General features: G+C 41.5%; 1 long non-coding RNA gene across 1 annotated transcript; it reads left to right on the plus strand.

Annotated features, from left to right (window-relative positions):
- The first annotated feature begins 858 nt into the window (after positions 1-858).
- On the plus strand, positions 859-20705 carry LOC109493875. The gene is made up of 3 exons (XR_002737586.2): positions 859-1159; positions 17966-18192; positions 20648-20705. It is a non-coding gene; the product is annotated as an uncharacterized LOC109493875 (long non-coding RNA).
- The last annotated feature ends 1193 nt before the right edge of the window (positions 20706-21898 follow it).

A 21898-nucleotide genomic window follows, 5' to 3' on the forward strand; every position in this document is an offset into this window, starting at 1 on the left:
TTCTACTCTAATACCAATCTTATGTTACTCTGGCAGACGTATTTGTCTGTCTCACCTACAGATCAAAAGCTCCAGGAAGATGTGGACCTTGTACTGTTCAGTTTTATTACCTAAAGACTGGCTCCATGAATTAAAAGTAGGAACTGCGTTATCACTAAAGGAATGAAGCTGGTAGGCATTAAAAAATTGTCTTTTAATAAATGAATAAATGTTTTAGAGGTAACTTCTACTTATTACACATCTGGACACCAATACTGTTATCTGCCATCATCAACATACGGGTGTAGGTTGATTCACTGATTGATTCATTTACTGAATCCCTAATATTGCAGTGGACTAGATGCTGGAGATATAGAGGTAAATAGGACATAGACCCTGCCTGCACGGAGCTCAGATTCTCCTTGAGTTAACGTAAAACAATGTAAAGGCTCCTTAATAGGCACGTGCTTAGGGCTAATGCATTTCAAAGAAACCTACGCTTCTTTCAAAACAAAACGAAGTTCACATGCTTGTGATAAATGTTATTTAGCGGCTGGTAACACTGGAGAAATTTGAAAATGGTTCCATCACCAGCCATTTCAGTCTCTGGGTGATTTTGGTTGACACCAAGATCATCAGGCAAGGTTTGAAATAATATTTATTTAAAGCTGAAAACATGAATGAGTTTCCACCTGAAAGAAATGATGAACCCTTGTCCAAAAACAGAGATAATTGTTAGCAATTTCAGAAGGTGAACTAGTAAAAGATTCATTCTCATATCGTTCTCATCTGTCTGATAGAGATGGAAGGTTTATACAGGCTTGACTAGTCCCCATGGCAACAGCCTTTCTCCTGGGTTACCATAGGAATTGTGAAGGCCTTTATAAACCTCCATTAGCAGAGCCCGGGCCGGCAGCCGGCAGAAACGTCTGCTGAGGAAGACACTGCAAAGTGTCAGCAAGGGCGTCTGGGAATTAATTTTACCCTAGAGTAGCTGTGCAGGTCTGTTGAGCCCCCAACTCTACAGCTATGAACACCAGATAACACTAGAAGCAGTCTGATGCCTTGAACACCTCATACGAAGGGGTTTTCAAAATCTAGCCACAAACATATGACCAGATTTGAAAGATTTTGAGACGAGGAAGGAGTCTATTCTGACACAGCCTCACACAGGAGAGAGGTAAATTCACTCTTTTTTTTTTTTTTTCCAGGACAGGGCATTAGAGCCATATCAATAATTAATATAGTGGTAGATGGTGGGGATGGTTATTCAACAATGTGAATGTTCTTAATACCACTGAACTGTAACTTACAAAATTGTTAAGCTGTTAAAATTTTGTCATGTGTATTTTAGCACATTAAAGATAATTTTAAAAAACCTAATAGTTATAATACTACTGTTACTGAGGACCTACGACGTCCCAGGCACTGATGCTAGGCACTATACATGTTCTATGTCACATCATCTCCCAAGCCTAGGGGTAGCTATCCCTACTTTAAAGATGATTACTATTCCTACATTGAAGATGAGAAAACAGAGGTTTCGAGAAATAAAGTGAGTTACTCAAGGGTACACAGCTAGTATGTTGGTAGTGACCATGGTCAAGCCCAGGTCTCTCTGACTCTGGAATCCTGACCCTTGACCACACAACATCAGTGTTGATGCCACACTCTGCGTCAGCTCTCGCATGTGATTAGGACAGCCTCTTTTGAACTGATAAGTTAAAGCTCTTGTGCGATTTTGTTTAAATTTTGTTGTTTTCTTTTTTAAGACATGATTGGTAATCTCTTAGGGTGTGACTACAAGAGGGCTTTCATTTTCTTTCTAACCTTTGTATTATTTTACAACAATCGTGTACTTTCAGAAAATATAAAGATACTTCCATTTTTAAAAAAATTGTGTTGTATAATGATGAATAACTCCTGGCACTTTCAAATAGTGATCTGTATTTAAAGAAAAACTTGCCACTAACATTTGCAGGACAGTTGCATTTAGGGGGAAATTATTTAATAAGTAAGCTGGGGAATGCATTTTTAGGCACTGGAAAGCTCTTTCTCATCAGGGTAGAGAAAATTACCATGTTTCATACCAAAACAAAAGTGGAACGCATGTGGTTATAATCTCTTTGGGCTTTGGTCAAGCTGTATGGAAGAAGTAGGAAAAAAGAGAACTCTAGAGAGAAGGAATTCTAAAACCCTAGGGAATTTCTTCAGTAGCAAGAAGGAAAGCAGCACTGGGAACTGGTTTTTTAAAAATAAGCCTTTGGGGCATGCCAGCAGAGAGGAGGCATGTCCTCCTTCAAGGTTTCTTCCACAGGCCAGTCAAAGCTGTGAAGAACACTAACCAGGATTTTTCTACCAAGAGTCAAAAACCTGGGTCCCGGCCCTCAAAGCTCTCGATGCTCAAGGAGGTAAACGGGAGAAGGAATTACATTTTTTTTCCCTTTGAAGACATTAAGTGGAAAAGAGGATACTAATTAGCAAGCAGTGAAAATATACCAGATTGCATCTACTTTTCTTTATTATTTTGCTTTTGAAGTACACTTTTAAATATCTGGTAGTGTTTCTCCTTAGCTGCTTTGATAACTTTTTGTTTTAAAAAGTCAAATTGAGGGGAAATGGAGAGTTCTTGTTTAGTGGGTATAGAGTTTCAGTTTTGAAAGATGAAAAGATCTGGAGATCTGTTGCACAACAACGTAAATGAACTTAATGCTACTGAACCATACACTTAAAAATGGTTAAGATGACACATTTTATGTTATGTGTTTTTAGCCAGAATTTTTTTTAAAGGGTAAAATTGATGACATCTGTCTTAGTCAGCTCGGGCTGCTATAACAAAGTACCACAGACTGGGGGGCTCGGGCAACAGATTTATTTCTCACAGTTCTGGAAGCTGAGAAGTCTAAGATTAAGGGGCCATAAGATTACCTTCCTGGTAAAATCCCTCTTCCTGGCTTGCAGATGACCACCTTCTTGCAGTGTCCTCTCAAGGCAAAGAGAGTAAGCTCTAGTTTTTTCCTCTTCTTATAAAGATACTAATCCCATCATGGGGCCCCACCCTCTTGAATTTCTCTAATGACTCTTGTAGTAGGCATCAAAGAAGAGACACCCTTTCCCCATGAAAAGACAAAATCCAGAACTCTCTTGGCTTTACTCTTACATTCAGCTCACTTCTAGTCCTGTTTCTGCATGTACTCACCCCCGACCTCTCGCTCTGCCTTTGTCCATCAGGGTAATGATGGGCATGGCTTCTTTGACCTTGACTCTTAACTCTTTTCCTGGGTCTTCATGCTGAACTTGCCCCCAAATTAGATCTACTTCTGACCAGGCCTCTGAATCCTACCTCACCATGAGAGCCCATCCCAGCCTACCTCAAAAGTGGGATGCATTGGACAGAAAGCCAAAGGCATTATCAAGACATTGGGCAAGGAATTATAAAACAATAAGCGAAATTTTGTCAGGAATAAATTTAGAGCTCTGCTGTTTTAGTCATTAAATCAATTGTTTCCATCTAGGATTCAAGACATAGCTTGATATCAGTTCATATGAAACAGATATTGGGCTTTTATTGACCATTATTGACAAATCTAATATTAGTCAACAGTCTAATAAGGTCACTAAGAGTACTAGGATAATGTTTAGTCACATCAGAAAGTTGGCAAAGTTGTTTAATGAAGGGACAGGTAGTAAATATTTTAGAATTTGCAGGCCATACAGTCTCTGTTGCAATTACTCAACTCTGTCCCTATCAAAATCAATCAGAGACAAAGTGTAGAAGAATGGGTGTGGCTATGTTCCAATAAAACTTTAGTTATACAAACTGGGTCAGTTTGCTGACCCCTCGGCTACAAAACACACAGCCAAGATCAAGGAGTTGATATTCTCACTGCACTCTGCAATAGTCAAGCCATAAGCTAATTCTTGCTTATTTCTGGGCTCTAAAAGTATAGTTGGTCAGAGACAAGAGAATAGAGATTTTCCTATTGGTCAATATTGGTTTATCAATCTACTAACCTATTAGTCAATATTGGTTTATTAATCCATCAACTTTGAACATGGTTTTTCAGTTCAGCTAAGAATCTACCTAGAAGTATTCATATTCCATTTGGACTTCTCCATCTGGTCCCCCAGGAGAACATGGCTATCCTTGTCATCATTTTGCTGAAATCACACCACCAAGTCTACCACAGAATCCAAGAACTGAGAGAGGTTAGAGTGTGGCATATCAGTATTGGTCCTTAGTGAACCTGTGTAGTTCCCAAGGATTATCAGTCCTTTAAAATATTTACCAGATGATCATTTAATAGACTGTCCTAGCTTCTGAGCTACAAGATGGCAAATCTATGGGGAGAAGTCAAATACTGGTGGCCTATTAGCCCTATCCATCTACAAACCTATTTAATTCAGCCTGTATAATATTAAAAAAAAAACACAAAACATTTAAATTTTGATCCACATTTGAAAATTTTATTTATTTTTTTTTTTAATTTTTTTTTAACGTTTATTTATTTTTGAGACAGAGAGAGACAGAGCATGAATGGGGGAGGGTCAGAGAGAGGGGGACACAGAATCTGAAACAGGCTCTAGGCTCTGAGCTGTCAGCACAGAGCCCGACGCGGGGCTCGAACTCACGGACCGTGAGATCATGACCTGAGCTGAAGTTGGCCGCTTAACCGACTGAGCCACCCAAGCGCCCCCTTTTTTTTTTTTAATTTTTTTTTAACGTTGAAAATTTTTAAATTTAACTTAAAAATGTTGAAGCTCCAACCATTCTGGGCATGGCTACCACCAGAGCTGGAGCTCAGTAACAGCTGCCCTTTTAAGAAGGAGCCTCCTTTTCCAGCTCACTAGGGTCTCTATCTGCCCTACTTGACTCTTCAGCTATTTTCTGGTCTCCGTAAAATGTTTAAGTTTACAATCCTTGTATATAACCCACTTTTTCCCCTTTTAGAAAATCATGACTATTCTTAGCTGATTCCAGTCTTCTGACACATCCCCCATTTTTCACAGCTCCTCTGAGATAACCAGAAGTGGCCCAGTAATCTCATTTGCAAGGTCTCACAGTTCCCTAGAATACAATGTTCCTGGGCAGGAGGCTGGAAGCTTTGTGCTCACTCACAGTCTCTTCACCAGTCTGGACTTTGCTGATCTTTTTCATGCCCCCCTTGATTGTTCTACCCTTTCCATTCATAAGGTCATTCACCTTGGCAGAACAAATGAAGGCCAAGTGTTTTGGAATGGCTTTGAAAGCATTTACCCAAGACATTTGCTTTTGCCTTGTTCACTCTTCAACTTGCTCCAAATAGCATTCTGTGTCTTTTATTATGTCCTGAACATTGTTCACAAGTCAGGATTTATCCTGAGCTTTTGCTTTTCTGACGTCATTTGCACAAATCTTCACCATTCTTTGTTTTCATTCTTTGGTTTCCAGTAATGTCCTTTGAAGAGCTGAGCTCACATGGAGATCTCTAAGAAGCCAAAGGATTCCTTCTATTTAGAGACCACCTCTGTTTCTTTGTCATCAGAATTGTATGCAATTTCATAGACAGAACATCCACATGGGGACCTTCCCAACCCCTGTTGAGACACCTACCATTTTAGAATTTCAAACTAACTCAATCTTTTCTCTGGGTTTCTTTTTTCCCCTTGGCTCATGCAAGCTCTTTCTCTCTAGCTTCCTCTTGTTTCTATTACAATTAAGTACAGGCGACGATCTCATCACTTCATCTACCTGCTGGGAAAAAATAAATCGTGTGGCAAGTAAGGATTTATTAGAAGCTGTGCAGAATCTGAAATTTGCTTAGGTCTGACACCTTCTGGTTTCCAGCTTTATTCTTTGAATTTTGGGGGAGTTAGGAAGCCTCCTGGGAAAAGAACTCAGATATATATGGCATAGGAGAGAAAATGATAAGGTAGGGGCATTCAACAGAAAGTAAATTGCAAGAGGACCTGCAGAATCCCTTGGACATAAATTACATCCAAAGATGAGCGGTTCTGCATGACCAGTTAGACTCAGTGACAAAGCCTGAGAGTCTATGGGGAGAGATGTTGCAAGAACCATGATGGGGAGCTTTTGCTTGAACCTACTCCAACTCCTCCATCCAAAAGACATGTGTGCCCTGGAAAGAAGGCAGCAGTGAGTGAACTAAAAGAGGTTTCCACCAAACTGGTTGTGGGTTCCTCTAAGAAACTGAGATATGAAGGAGGGAAAGGACCAGCCAGCCAGAGTAGCAGTGGGTATTAAGTGCTGGTATAGAAGCAAGCTGGGGACAATCAAGATACAATATGTAGACACCTTGCTTCCTTACCAGACCTGTAATATGAGTCAGGGATTCATTTTTTCCATCTGGCTGGATGATCTTCAGGATGCCCTTATGTCAATAATAACTTCTCTTCTTTTATATTTTTGCCTTTCTCAAGATTTGACTCACATATCAATGTGTTTCTGTTCAAGGATTTGTCTTGTGATATGTAGCACTATCATACCTGCTTTTTCCTAACAAAGTGAACACCTCCATTACCATATTTAGGATCCTCCCATCATGTGTCTGAGACTTCTAAAGCTGTATCTCCCTTCTTTATATGAAAATATCAAAATTATTCTATTTCACAGTACTAGTAAATCTTTCCAACCCCTTGCCTAGTTTTCACTTTCCATTATCTGAGATTCTCCCTGCCCCCACCCCCAGTCTTATGCTTCTGGATAACTAGCAACCAGCTCTACAATTTTTTTCTGAATAGTCACCGAGGACACTATGATCTTGCCAGTCCTCATGTGATAATAGTTACTAGTAATGATGATGATAAGTACCACTTATTGGGTAGTTACTATGAGCTGTTCACATCTATTGTCCCTTATATTTGCAAGGGATATCTTTATTTCCACTTCATAGATGAAAAAACTGAGACTCAATTACAGAAATAACTTGCTCAAAATTCCAAAGCTAGTAGGCAGATGGGCTGGTCTAACAGGGTTCAGATGACATCCTCAAAAGAGATGACTGAAGAAAGTTGAACGAAGGGGACACTGTAAGGTATTCAGAGTTACAGAAAACCTGCAAGAGGTATAAAGGGGCCCATTAATAGAAACAGCAGAAAGCTTTTATTATCCTTGGCCATGAAGGGGCAAGAAAAGCCAGTGGTTACTTGAACCTGGAGAGAAAGCTGTAGGAAAGGGCCAACTGTCAGGAGAAGCCATGGCCAAACTGCAACCCAACTGAGAGGGAGCTGGGAAAATAAATATCCTGACTTCCCTTCTCACCTCTGATTACCTGCCTATGCCTCCCATTGCCTAAACCCAACAGGATGCAAGAGAGCACATCTTAGATCAGCCCTCAGCACACAGAACAAGATGAAGAATGGTGGACAGTGGGTCTGGAGGAAAATGGAGAACATCCCTCAGAACTGAGATTTGAACCCTGGTTTGTCTAACTCCAAAGTTTTTGTTTTTCTCAAAATTCCAGTGTCTTAAATTCTAGATACTTAAATTAGTGTCTTACCTAGGAGCTCATAATTTCAGTTTCTAACACCTTGATCTCCAAATCCAAATTCCATTCTTAGACATGTGACTTTGGCAGCCATTAACTTCCCAGATAACCTTATTTCTTCTAAGTCATCTTCCAAATAATGACCCAAGGAAACACAGAGGAAAGCCATGCCAGTACCCATGCCAGGACTGCAGTGTCCTGTTGAGCATATTAGAATCCCTGGAGATATTGATAACATTTGCCCACACAAATGATCCATTAAGAGTGGGATATCTTAGCAGACTCTGCCACAGCCCAGACACCTGCTCCAAAAAGTCAGTCCTTTCCTGATTGGATGACTGGCCCAACTCATGGTCCTTTGAAATCCTTTACTCCTTGGTTTTCTCTGACCTTTTTTCTCCCATTCCATCTACCTCTTTCTTAAGGAGGAATACCAAGAGGCATTTATCAACCTCTTTCCTATCCTACTCGGTCAGGGAAGTCTTCCAGTGACTGCTGGTTACTGATTTCTGTATAATCAACATGGCATCATCGATGGACAGTGTCTTCCATGACTTTGCCAAAGATGAGGAAATAGTGATTGTATTGGTCAGTTCCCAAGACAAGAACTGAGCCACTTTTTCAAGCAGACAGTATCACTGTTTTTAAAAGGCACGTAAAGGGGCACCTGGGTGGCTCAGTCGGTTAAGCATCCGACTTCAGCTCAGGTCACAATCTCATGGTCCGTGAGTTCCAGCCCTGCGTTGGGCTCTGGGCTGATGGCCCAGAGCCTGGAGCCTGCTTCTGATTCTGTGTCTCCCTCTCTCTCTGCCCCTCCCCCGTTCATGCTCTGTCTCTCTCTGTCTCAAAAATAAATAAACGTTAAAAAATAAATAAATAAATAAATAAATAAATAAATAAATAAATAAATAAATATAAAAGGCATGTAAAATTTAAAAAAAAAGTCATGCGAAATAAAACATAATTATATACGCAGAAAATCCTAAGAAATCTACATAAAACAAGAATTAATAGGTGAATTTAGCAAAGTCACAGGTTACAAGGTAATTATATAAAATAAATTACATTTTCATAGACTATCTATGAAAAATTAGAAAATGAAATCAAAGAAACAGTACCAATTACAGTAACATAAAAAACAAAACATTTAGGAATCGGTTTAACACATATATGCAAGACCTGTACACTGTAAACTACAAAATGTTGCTGTGATAAATTGAGAATAACTAAATAAATTGAAAGATATAAAAAAAGAAAGAGATATACATATGTTCATGAATTTCAAGTCTCAATATTGTTAAGATATAAATTTATTTATAGATTGAATCTCAATATTGTTAAGATATAAATTTATTTATAGATTCAATGTTATCCCTATCAAAACCCCCGCAGTCTTTTTTGGTAGAAATTGACACACTGATTCTAAAATATATATGGAATTGCAAATGATTGAGAACATCCAAAACAATTTTGAAAAAGGAGCAAAAAGTTGGAGGACTTACCTGACTTCAAGACTTAGTATAAATTATAGTAATCAAGACAGTGTGGTATTGGTATAAGGATAGACAAATGGATCAACAAAGCAGATTAGAGAATTCACACATATATATTTTCAACAAAGGTGACAAAGTTATTCAATGAGGAAAGGGAAGTCTTCAATAAATGTTGCAGGAATCACTGGATATCTGTATGGGAAAAGGTGAACTTAACCTTACCTCACATCATACACAAAAATTAACCTGACATAGACTATTGAACAAAACAGAAAACTAAAACTATAAAACCCCTAGAGGAAAACATAAGAGAAATCTTTGAGATTTTGAAGTTGACAAAGAATTTTTACCCAGGACACAAAAGGCATTAAACATAAAATAAAAAACTGATAAATTTAACAACAATAGTCCTGAGGCTACTGCCTGGGCAGTTTAAGCCAACTTGGCACCTAGGTGAGTCTCTTTTTCTCTGTGTATTTTTGCCTTTGTGTTAACGAGCATGTTAAATTGACCCTTGGCTAAAGCTTTTGAGTTCTCCATAACTCCAGCCCAGCCTGCCAAAGTTCTCTGTGCTGGACTGGGTCTCAATTCCAGTGGACAACAAAATGTGAATGTAACTTTCTTTGCCTTTGTTCTTTGTTAATGCATATACTTGTAAATACATAAAGAAAAGAAGAGGTTAAGCAGAGACAGAATTTATGTTCTCCTGGGTCCTGGGTCCTAAGCCAAAATATTAGAGTGATAATCATACTCCATGATTATCACAGGCTTCATGTACCGCTGCTTTGTCTCATTCTATGATTTAAAAACCAGTGTCCCCTAAGTATTACATTAGCATCCTTAAATTTAATTAATAGGAGGCCACATTTTCTGACCCTGCCTTGGAGAAGAAAAACTCTTCCCAAGAGAATGTTTCTATTATAATCCACACTGCCACCTTGGAAATACAGTATACCAGGATTGCTGTGGATATTGTCCCTATCATAGAACCTCAAGTCCCACTAAAGGATCAAGCTGCGGCTTAACTAAGGACATGGACAATGATAAAGGTGTGTCTCTGCTTTAGAGATCGAGGTATGTTTTAACTGCTTGAGGCCACCATAAGGTCCCTGAATCCTTGCCCATTAGGACAACGAGAGAGGCAATAGAAATCTAAAGATAAAAGCAGGTGAGGCAGAAGACATCCTTTGAAAGAAGAGCACACATCTGTGGTCTCATAGCTATGAATCCATTGACCCTACCTTGGCTTCGTCTCTTACTAGCCCTGGACCTGTGGACTTAAGTCTTTATCCTTTTGTGTTAACCCAACAATTCCTGAATTTCTGATCTTGCTGAAACCTGCCCTCAGCACCTTAGGGTTCCAGCAATGTCTCCAGCATTAAAGATGTTCCTTTGGATGTGGTCCCAGTTGATCCAGGTTACCCAACACTGGCTGTTATTCTGTTCTTTAATAAAAGCACAGAACTGAGGAAACTTGTAAGGTTTTGCCACAGCTCTATCTCAGACTCTCCAGTTCAGTTCTTTTCTGGCCTTGGAGACACAAGGTGCTCCTTGACTTCCAGAAAATTATTCTCTGGTTAGGGAGAAACTGAAGCAAGTCCCACAATTTTTTTTTGAACTAAGACAAGTGCTGTTTACAGGGCTGGTATGAGGATCAAATGGAAAAATATAAACTACATGTGCAATAAATTCGTATGATTTCTGCACACATGGAATGCTACATAAAATGTGTCTTCCATTAGAGGCTGTGTTAATGAGGTCCTTAGTCTGAAAACAATCAAAGTGCAAAAAATTAATTAACTAATTAGCAGAAGCCTTGCTTGAGTTCTAGATTTAAACCAAAACCATAATTACTTATGCAGCACACTGTCTTGATATCCTTTATATATCATTAAAGATGGTATTTTGGCTACTTTTTATGTATTTTCTGTTTTCACATAAACAAAATGGCCCCTTCAACCACAACTCTGGGCCCCACTTCTGGCCAAAATGGACACTCGACATTTAATAGGCCTCAGAGATGGCACTGAGATGGGCCCTCCACCTGTCGCCAGAGCCTTCTTGGAACCTACCATCAGCCATTCTACAGAGAAAGGGTTTTATAAGTACCCTATCCTCAATATACAAGTTAAGTCGTGTAGCTAAGAAGACACACATTTAACTCCTGCTTAGCTTTCCACCCTCCTCCTCCTCAAGCCCACCCCTACACAGCCTCACTGGTCTCATTTGTGTATATGTCAATCTCCCCACTGGATTCCAACCTCATTTGAAAACAAAGACTATATGTCTCTTTCATCTTGAAGAGGCCCCCAGAGCTGTCTATTCAATAATTTGCATACAATAAACCTAAATACACATTTTAAAATAAATTAATATATCAAAGTCTCTTTCAAAAAATATATATTTGGGTGGGGTGCCTGGGTGGCTCAGTCGGTTAAGTGTCTGACTTCAGCTCAGGTCATGACCTCACAGGTTGTGAATTTGAGCCCCATGTCAGGCTCTGTGCTGACAGCTCAGAGTCTGGAGCCTGCTTCAGGTTTTGTGACTCCTTCTCTCTCTGCCCCTCCCCTGCTTGCTCTCTCTCTCTCTCTCAAAAATAAATAAATAAATTATATATATATATATATATATATATATATATATATATATATATCTCCTTGGGAGCTGGATATGACCAGCTGGATATGACCAGCAAGGACAGTGGGACCCTCACCCCCCTGTCTGGAGTATGGATAGATGTGAAGTATGAAATGGTCACCAGAGAAATGGGGTTACAAAAGACACTGTTGCCAAAAACTGAGAAGTTGTTAATGTGGGGCTCAATCTTTTTCAGAGGCATCCCTGGGAACCTGGGGATTACAGACCATTAAGCCTCACCTCGGTATCAGGACAACAGATGCGGAGTTTAAAGAAGGACAGAATAGTACAACATAGATAAGGTGGATGTGATACTAGGTCTCAGCATGGCTTTCCCTGGGGAGGCTGTGCCTCTGCGGCCAGGCTGAGTTCTCTGATAAGGAGAATGAAGGAATAGAGTGTTCAACATGGTTGTACTAGGATCAGATTTGCTCATGTTTTCAGCCAGTTTGGGTGGGGAGTAGAACACAAACACTCTAGGAAGAAGAGCCAGAGGAGTTGGCACAGGATCTTGCCTGCATTCAAACATCTTCCTAACAGCAAACAAATGTGGTTAACCTGGGTAGCACTGCAGTGGGCTGGGAAGTCTTAAGGAGTCACTTAATAGAAGAGATGCATTCCAGCTAGGTCTACTGTGGGGGGTGTTTCTTATTGGTGAATCCTACATTCTTACTGATCGCATTTTTTAAAAAAATTAGACATAAATTCTTTTGATATAAGAACCAACAGTCCAGTGAAGTATACCAGAATTTGATCACAGACAGAATGCTTAGTTAGAGACTTATCATGCCCAAATGACAGTTGTCTTCCTTGAAGAAATAGTAAGCACTACCATCCTCCCGGCCACAAAGGTAAAAACACACAGAAACCATCTTTAACAACCTCTTGCCAGTTCTATCCCAATAACATCCCTCTTCTTCAACCCCATTACCACTGCCCTAGGTCAGACATCCTCAGGTCTCACTGGACCAAATGATAGCTTCCCAGCTGGCTCTTCTGCCTCCTGATATTTCCCTTTAAGCTCCCTCCACACAGCACTTCCAGATCAACTTCAAAAAGCACATCTGTCATTGTGTCACACTCCTGCTCAAAACCTTCAGAGGCTCCCCCTTGTCTAAGCAAAATCTAGACTTTGTAAACTGGAATTCAAGAGCTGCATAATCTGCCCCAGCATATCTTTATAATAACTTTTTTAGTTCCCTGAAATTTTCACTTTTCTTCAAATTTAACTTTGATTAAAATAATATCCACTATTTATTGAATATAGGCTGGGTGGTTTTTTTTTTTCTCTCTCTCTCTCTCTCTCAACCACTTTGTGAGACATGTTTTATGATTAATCCCCATGTGACATCAGGCCCAAAAAGATAAAATAACCTGCCAAAGGTCATCCAAAACCCAGGTGTGGGCCTCTGCCCTCCCCCCACAACTGCTCCTGTTCTGGGAGCACTTGCACTGCCCCCTCCTCCCCATGAAGAGGAAATGCGCGTGCTCCTTTCGCACCATGCTTTTAGTTCCTTGGAGTGTTCTGTTGTACAACCTGGAACTAGGAGTTTTCTGGCTCCAATTTTCTATAAAGATTTGACTCGTTAAAGCAGGTCACTCCCATTCATTGCTTGTTCATTTATTTCTAATTCCACTTATCCGAACTGGGAGTTGTCCCTTCAGAGTAGACTGCTTTTCCTCCTTTCTTGCCAGGCAATAGAGAAAGAAGTAGATGAATGACGTGTGTTCACTTAAGGTAAATTGGGTTGGTTTGTGAAATATTATCTGAATTCTCCCCTCTCCATGGCCTGATTTTCACACAGAACTGAGAGGTATGTAAAATGTCCCCGCTGGAAGAGCTGGGTAGAAGGGGCAGTCCAAAGGCACCAGGGGAAGAAGATGAACCGCCATAAATTCCTGAAGATTCTCTGTAGATTCGTGTGCTTCTAATGTGGAAACTGGATTAGTGCTCTTGTCACGGCTATTAAGTAACATCAGCTGATTATTTTCACAAGTGCAGCTCTCATGCCCTGGGCATATTGGCTAGGTTTTTAAAACAAAGAAATAACCCCTTGCTGCACTTTACAGAGCACCATACTGATATAAAAATGCTTATGCAGATTTTTGAATGAATATGAAGTCTCATTAAAATTTGTACAGGATCCATAATGTTGTGATAGATCTTTTTTTCCCTCTGTGTGTTTCTGCATATCCTATGTAATAAAACATTTTCATAGTACTTTACAGTTTACAAGGAATATTTATGTTTTCTTGAAAGGTAAATAGAATAATTGTAGATAAGGAAGGATGGCTCAGATAAGGAAAGTGACCTATACCTGTCACAGGGAAAATGGATGGAAAAAGAAAGGATTTGAACCCTGGCTCTTAATTCCACACCCAAAGCTTTTTCCAAGCATCTTCTAGATACCTGGCCCTGGATTGGGCAAAAGGAACAGAAGGCTCAGAGTCTTCAAGAAGCTTACATTGTAGTGGGAGGATATACATAGAAGGTGGTATAAAGCAACTTGATGGAGGTATGCACAAGGTGTTCTGGAAGCTCTGAGGAAAGGCTCATGTATTAGCCAAGGGCTCAGGAAGGACTTGTGAGCTGAGTCTTAAAGAATAAATGCAGCTCAGCCAGGCAAAGGAGAGGTCGAGAATAATGAGGAATTCCAGGCAAGGGAAGAACACAAGCAAAGGCCTGCCTGGTCGGGATGGTGTCAGGTATGGACTCTGAGTAGTGAACTGCTACTGAGGCAAAAAGGATCATGGAGGGAGGGCTGATCAGTGGAGCTGAAGACATCTGCGGATGTTCGATCAAGAAAGCCTTCGTATGGGAAGAGCTCGGACATTCCCCTGGACATCCTGCTTATTTTAATGCTTTAAGCATGGGCGGGCTTGCCTGGTCAGATTCATATTTCATTAGGTGGTGCTGACTATGGCATGAGACTAGACCAGAAGGGAACAAGATGGAAGCAGGGAGTCTTGCATGAAGGCCATTGCACCAATCCAGGAGACAGCAAAAGGGGAAGTTTTAATTTGGCAGGATATGCCCACTGATATGATGTGGCTGACAAAGGAGAAAGAGATGTTAAGGGTGTTTTCCAAGTTTTAACCAGGTGCCTAGGCAAGGATGAGTGAATTGTAGAATTTAGGAGAAGGAGCTGGTTTGGGGGCATGGTAGGTATGACAGGTCACCTAGAGCTATCGAGAAGATAGTTGAATTCCTGACTCAGGGAAGGTATGAATGAAAAAGAATACTTAGGGGTTAGTGAACTTACAGGTGTTAATAGAAGTCATAAGCGTGAAAGAGATCATTTAGGGAGGGTGTGAGACAGTGGACAATTCCACAATTTCCAATATGTAAGAGGAAGAGGAGCCATGAAGAACCAGAGACAGAATTTTCAGCCACTATGAAAACTGGAAGGATGCATACTCTGGATGCAAGGAAATCCAGAGTCTCAAGAAGGAAAAGAATGATTAACAATATTAAATATTGGAAAGTAGTTCTCAGTAGGATAAAGACTGGAAAGACACATACTGGATTTAGCAGTTTGAAAGTTAGTGTTAAGTTTAGTGAACAGCTGTTTCAGTGGAATGACAGGGGCAAGAAGCCAGACTGAAACAGGATGGGGAGTGAATGGAAGATGGGAAACTGGAGGTAGTGAGTATAGGCAACTCTTTTGAGATAGCTGAATAAGATGTTACTGAGTTAGAGGTAAACATGGGGTAGAAGCAATTATGGTTTGTTTGTTTGTTTGTTTGTTTGTTTGTTTGTTTGGATAGGAAAAATGTGACCATTTTTATATCCCGAGGGAAAGGATTTCATAGAAGGGAAAAGGTTTCATAGAGAGTTGATGACTGCAGAGCAAGGTGCAGGGAGAGAAAGTGGCATCAAGGATACAATCCTCTGAGGTAGAGAGAAAAAGAAGCAATGGATGGGAAGCTGCTGAACGTTGTGAGAGATGGATCAAGACTAGAAGGATCAATTTCGTCAGTGCAGTATGAGACATGACATTCTGCCAGGAATGTAGAGTGTGGTTTGCAGGGTTATGTATGGAACTCAAGGAGAGTGGTAAGTGTTCAGAGAGTTGCAGAGAAGGAAAGGGTAATCGACCATGGACCCCAAAAAGGAAAATAAAAGAATAAAAGTTGGGAGAGGGCCAAATGATGGAGAGAAAATTAAGGGTCCGACAAAGGCATGAGGCTACCCGAAGGGACATGAAGACTTCAAAAAGGAAACTCTTCTGGGGGTTGAGTATGTGACTGAAATTGAGGCAAGGTAATGGTCTCCAGAAAGAAGGAGTACCAGAGTTATGAGACTAGGATGGTGGATGGTCCAATTCTTGTCATTGAAATGTCCTAGGATGATGATGATGGCAGGAGTTGAGATGGAGAGAAAGGTCATGAATCAGGTGCCAAAGCCTTCAATAAACCAACCACAGTGCCTGGAAGGCTAGTAGATGACAGTGATATAGAAAAGACAGTGGACCATATAGCCAGATAGAATAAAACTCAAAACACATTGCAATTTTTAACTAGGGTGAAAGTGTAATGTCTGTAAACATAAGAGGAGATCCAAGAAAATGTCAACTCCTTTCCCAGCACCATGGTGCATGGAAAGTGGAAGAATGAATAGCTTCCAGTGGGGAAGTCCATATAGGGCAATCCAGATCTCAGCAATAAGCAAGGTGAGTGAGGAGTGGCTCAGCATGAAGCAGTGATCCAGGGGCACAGTGGAGAGGGGTGGGGAAGGCAGTAGTGAGAAGCAGCTTGCATTAGTCAAGAATTAATGGGACACTAACAAGGGAAAGGAGAGTAGTCACATGTGGCCTTTCTTCTGTGATAAAAAATTGTTGAGATAGGAAGTCTGGTTAGAAGATACCCCCCACCCCACTTTCAGGGAGTGGTCTCAGGGACACCACAAAGGACACCACAAAGGACACCACAAAGGTTTGCAAACAAATCTCCAGAGCCTTCTCCTTGTCTCCCAATACTCCAAAAAAAAAAAAAAAAGTATTCTTAGTTCATCCTACATTAATTTTTATCCAAAATAAATCCTGCAATTAAAAAAATCAACTCTCAATCTTTTTAAAGATGTTAAATTAAAATGTGCAAAACAACTATTATCTTCTTCCTTTAAAGAGAAACAGAGAAGCCTTTACTTCTGCTTTTTCATATTTTGCAGGAGAAAAAAAAAATGGAGCAAATGATGTGATTGAAGCCAAGGTTGTCTATAAAGTGTGAAAGCACTTCCTTTCCTTTCCCAGGAGCCAGGACTAACACTAGGAGGGAGAGGAAATTAGCATGAAAGTTTTACTTAAATTACGAGATGGGTGAAGACCTTGCCCAAAGATGATATCTCCCTGTCTCCTGTGACAGACAATGAATGGCTTTCAAGACCAAGGTTGTTCTCTTTGTTAGGTAGTTTCCAAGAAGCTCATAGAATGTTCCACTGGGCTGAGGGTGATGGTACTGACCCAGGAGTATGGAGTCTGCTGGATTCCTCCTCACTCTGCTGCCTATGCAGTATATGACTCAGTCTGATCCTCTGTTTCCCCATTTTGAAAAAAATCAGAACCAGTGCCACAGAATTACTATGAGATTAAATGAGATGATGATGGGAAATTGCTTTATAAGGTGAGAAAAGCACCAGATGCATGTTTATTGATGCTAGGGTGGCCTAAAATTGCTGCTTCTGCATTTACTGTCTTGACTCTTGGCTGAAGGAGTGACAGTAGGGCAGAAGAATGGCTTCAGGCTGTAGAATACAGCCGGACAGAAGCTTCCGGCAGGCAGGGTCCAGAGCGAATGCTTCTCAAGCCATACATGATAAGAAACCTTTCCTTTATCTGGCTATACCTGCCCTCGTTCATCCATCATTTAGAGTGGGAGTACGAAAGCACACCATTGTTACAATTTTCTTTACAGTCCAGTCAAAAAACAAAGAAGTTCTTTTCTTACTCACTTAGAGGCTCATAGATATATAGTTCACAGGTCATCAAACCAGCTTCTGCAGAAATGCATGTGTATATATCAATACATAAACTATACACATATACACATACATATACATATACATATGTACACACACATATATACATATATGTATATATGTGTGTGTATATATACATACATATACTATATATATTCAATTCCTGCTGTTGCATCTCCATCCGGATGTCCGCCAGTTCCTTAAACACAAAGCTCAGCGTGGAGAAAGAAACTTAGTGGTTGAAAATGATGTATTGCTTCTACAACTCTGTGGCATGGCTGGAGGGCTCTTCTTGCCTGGGATTACTCCCACAGCCACATTCAGCCAGCAGATCTGCTGAGAGCTGGACTCAGCTGGAGCTGTTGACTGGAGTGCTCCCTTTCCCTCCACAGGGGACTTTCTCGGGCACAGTGGTCTCATGGCACTATTGAGAAGAAGCAGTATGAGAAGGTGAAAATGGAAGCCACAAAGGTTCTTAAAGCCAAGGCTCCGAAGCTATGCAGTGTCACATCAGGAGCATTCTACAGGTCAAAGCCAGCATGGGGTCAGCCCAGGTTCAAAAGAGAGGAAACAGACTCCACCTGCTGAGAGGAGCAACAAGTCTCATCATAAAAACCCTGTAAGATGGGAGATTTTGTTGTAGCCATCTTTGGAAATAACCTGCCACATCTGACTCTAGTCTTTCTCCTTCCTTCCTTCCCTACTTCCTCCCTCCCTTCTTCCCTTCCTTCCTTCCCACCCTCTTTCCCTCCCTCCCTTCCATTCTTCCTCCCTTCCTCCCTTCCAGTTCATTAAATTCTTATAATCACTAAGTACCTGCTAAGAGCCAAGCCCTATTCTAGGTGCCAGGGATACACCCATGTGCAAGACAAGTAAGACCCCTATGCATGTGGAACTTAAATTGTAGTGGAAGGAAACACATAGATGAATGACTTCACATCAGCTGGAGATAAAGAGTGAGGGGAATGAAGACACAAGGTAGGGGACGAGAGGGCATGGAGATGGCTTTAGAATGGGCAATCAAGGAAGCCTCTTGAAAGAGGTGACATTTAAGCTAAAATTGGGCACAGAGGTCCCCAAGTGCAAAAGCCCTGAGGCAGGAGCAGATGTGGCCATGGCTGCAGCATGGTGAGCTGAAGGAGAACGGCAGGGCAGGTGTTTTCCTATTTACCACAAACTGTGTCTCAGCCTTTTAGGCTAGACACTTTTCAGTATCATTCTCAACTCCTCTCTCTCTCATCCCCACATCCATTGAGGCCAAGTCCAGTCAATTCTTGTGTAACCTCTCAGACCAGGCTCTTCCTTTCCATCTCCACTGCCACTCTTCTTGGCCTCTCTCACCTAGATGCTGGATTCACTCTCCTGCCCACCTCTGCTTTCTTCCACTTTAATCTAGTCTTCAGAGAGCTGCCTGAATGATCTCCAGAAGATACCGCTCAGATACAGCTCAACAACCCTCAGTGGCTCCCCTGCAGCCATTGGATAGAGTCCAAACCTCAGCTTCTCTTTGGAAGCCTACATAATGTGGCCCCCTGTCTACTTTTTGAGCCTATCCCCCCACTCTGAGTCTAGACTGTACTGTGAGAGGGCCATTCTTCTGAGGTTGAAGTATTGCTCTTCTCCCAAAGTGCCAATGAAATGAGAATTGAAGCCACAATCTGCCATTAATCTTTCAACGTGCATTAGAAAAGCAGAGGTTTCTAAAGCCAGCTCCTCTAGACAGCAGAAAACTGGGCCAGAAAGGAGTCGAAGTGAAGGGGAGCAGGGAAGCAGCAGGCTCAGTGCTAAGGGTAAGGATGGAGTTTAAATCTGAACCTCAAATGAGCAGCTCTTGGGGACAAGCAGAGTACATGAAGAGTGGGGGTGAAGGAAAGGTCAAGAGTCATTGACAAAAAGTGGAACAGCATTCCTAAATAACTCATGATTCACAGAAGGCCAGAGCCAGATATGACCTTGGGGGCCATCAAATCCCACCCCTCATCACACAGAGGAGGGTGACCACCCTAAATGAGGAAGTGTGTCACTCCCTGTCACAAAGTGCATCCAGCCTGGCCCTCAGGCCCTGGACTCCCAAGCCATGCTGCCACATGTCACTTCCCACTAATTCACCTCCCATGGTCTGGTAGATTGACCTCCCGGAGCCAGGCCCAGAAACAGGGAGCCTGATGTTACTTTAGAATGTCGGGGGGAAAAAAAAAGCCCAAAGGGAAGAGGGTTTTCTCCAGCCCTCAGGGTTGTACTTTCCCTGGCATACAATGGAGGCACCCAGGTCCAAAGCGTCTGGGTCAGAGACAGAGGCTTCTTATCTCCTGCTGTGCTGATGTGACACATCTAGAGGCTGACAGGAAAACAACCAAGTCATTTATTTGACCGCTTGAGAAGTGAATTGGATCAGCTGTGCAGCTGGGCCAAGGAACTGCTTGGAAAGATGTCATTAGGGTGGCCAAGAGAAAAGCATCAACCCCTGGCAGCCAACCTAGTGGCCTCTTTCTAGCTAAAAATAGCCACTGCATCACAATCTTTTTAAAGAGGCTTCACATCCATTATATAAAATTCTCCACCCAACACGTCTGGGAGGTAGGTACTATTTTTCACTATTTAAGGATGAGGAAATGAGAAGCTGAGGGCACACTCAAGGTCACATGAGCTCATGAGTAGAAAAATTAGAATTTGGACACAGGTCCTGGGACTTCAAATCCACACGACTGATATTACTTAGGCTTAAAAAGGAATGAAATGCTGACACACAATACAACATGGACGAAATGAAGACATTAGGTTAAGTGAAATAAGCCAGACACAGAAGCACAAATACTGCAGGATTCCACTTCTACAAGGTCCTAGAGGAGTCAGCTTCACAGAGACGGACAGTAGACTGCTGGTTGTCAGACGGACAGTAGACAGGGGCTGTGGGAGGGGAGGGAAGTGAGTGTTTAACACATACAGAGTTTTGGTTGGAAAGGTGAAGAAGTCCTGGACAGGGATAGGAGTTAGAATGATAAGTTTTATGTTATGTATACTTTACTACAATAAAAAGTAACATTAAAAAAAATTTTTTTTAAATCCACATGAAGCCAGGACGCCTGAGTGCCTCAGTCAGTTAAGCGTCCGACTTCGGCTCAGGTCAAGATCTCGCGGTTCATGAGCTCGGGTCCCGCATCTGGCTCTGTGCTGACAGCTCAGAGCCTGGAGCCTGCTTCAGATTCTGTGTCTCCTTTTCTCTCTGCCCCTTCCCTACTCACTCTTTCTCTCTCTCAAAAATAAATAAACATTAAAAAAAAGTTTAAATCCACATGAATCCAATGACGCATGTTTTCTAACAATTCCATTCCTTAAACATAGTTTATAGAGTGCTAGAACTGAAAGCAGCCCTTAATTCCCAAAGGAGGAAACTGAGGCCCAGAGAGGAACGTGGATGAACATGGGTCAGTCAGAAAGTTAGGAACAAATCATGTCTTTCTGGCTTTCTTAGTTCTTTCTAGCCTATGTCACCCCTGCCTTTTGTCAAACTTCCACAGCTAGCATCTTGGCCAGCTCGGGCTGCCCTAACACAATACCATAGGCTGGGTGGCTTAAACAACAGAAATGCATTTTCTCATAGTTCTGGAGACTGGTAATCTAAGATCAAGGTGCCAGCCAATCAAGTCATTCCCCGTGAGAACCCTCTTCCTGGCTTGGTTACATGTCATGAGTCCTCATGTGGCCAAAGAGGAGAGAGAGAGAGATATTCCTGTTCCTCCTCTTATAAGGTCACCAACCCTATTAGATCAGGACCCTGCTTTTATCACCCCATTTAACTTTAATTTCCTCCTAAAAACCCTATTTCTCCAAACATACTCACATTGTGGGTTAGGACTTTAACATATGAATTTTAGGGGAACACAAGTCAGTCCATAGCAGCTAGCTACCCTACCCTGGCACTTACCACGTGCCAGGCGGGTCCTGTGCTTTTGCAGAAGCCGTCCCTCGTCTTTCCAATCTTTCATTGATGGTGTGCCCCAGGGCTCAATCTTGGCTCTCTACTTTGCCTACATCCACTCTCTAAAGTGATTAAGGTCAGTTTCATGGGTTTCTCCCCAAGTTACATCCAATCTCTGCTCCGAACTCAACATCTCCCTACTTAGAAATGCTAAAGCATCTTGAATTCAATATATTTCAAACTAAACTCTTGATTATTCTCCTTCAACCTTCCCTTCATCCAGTCTTCCCCATTTCAGCAAGTGGCAACCCCATTCCACCTGCTTAGAGTCAGCCTTGACCTCTCTCTTCCTGTTCTAGCAAATCTATCTGTGAGCTCTACTTTAAAATAATTACAGGGCACCTGG

The sequence above is a fragment of the Felis catus genome, chromosome D4, assembly GCF_018350175.1.
Source record: "Felis catus isolate Fca126 chromosome D4, F.catus_Fca126_mat1.0, whole genome shotgun sequence".
In the NCBI taxonomy this organism is placed as follows: Eukaryota; Metazoa; Chordata; class Mammalia; order Carnivora; family Felidae; genus Felis; species Felis catus.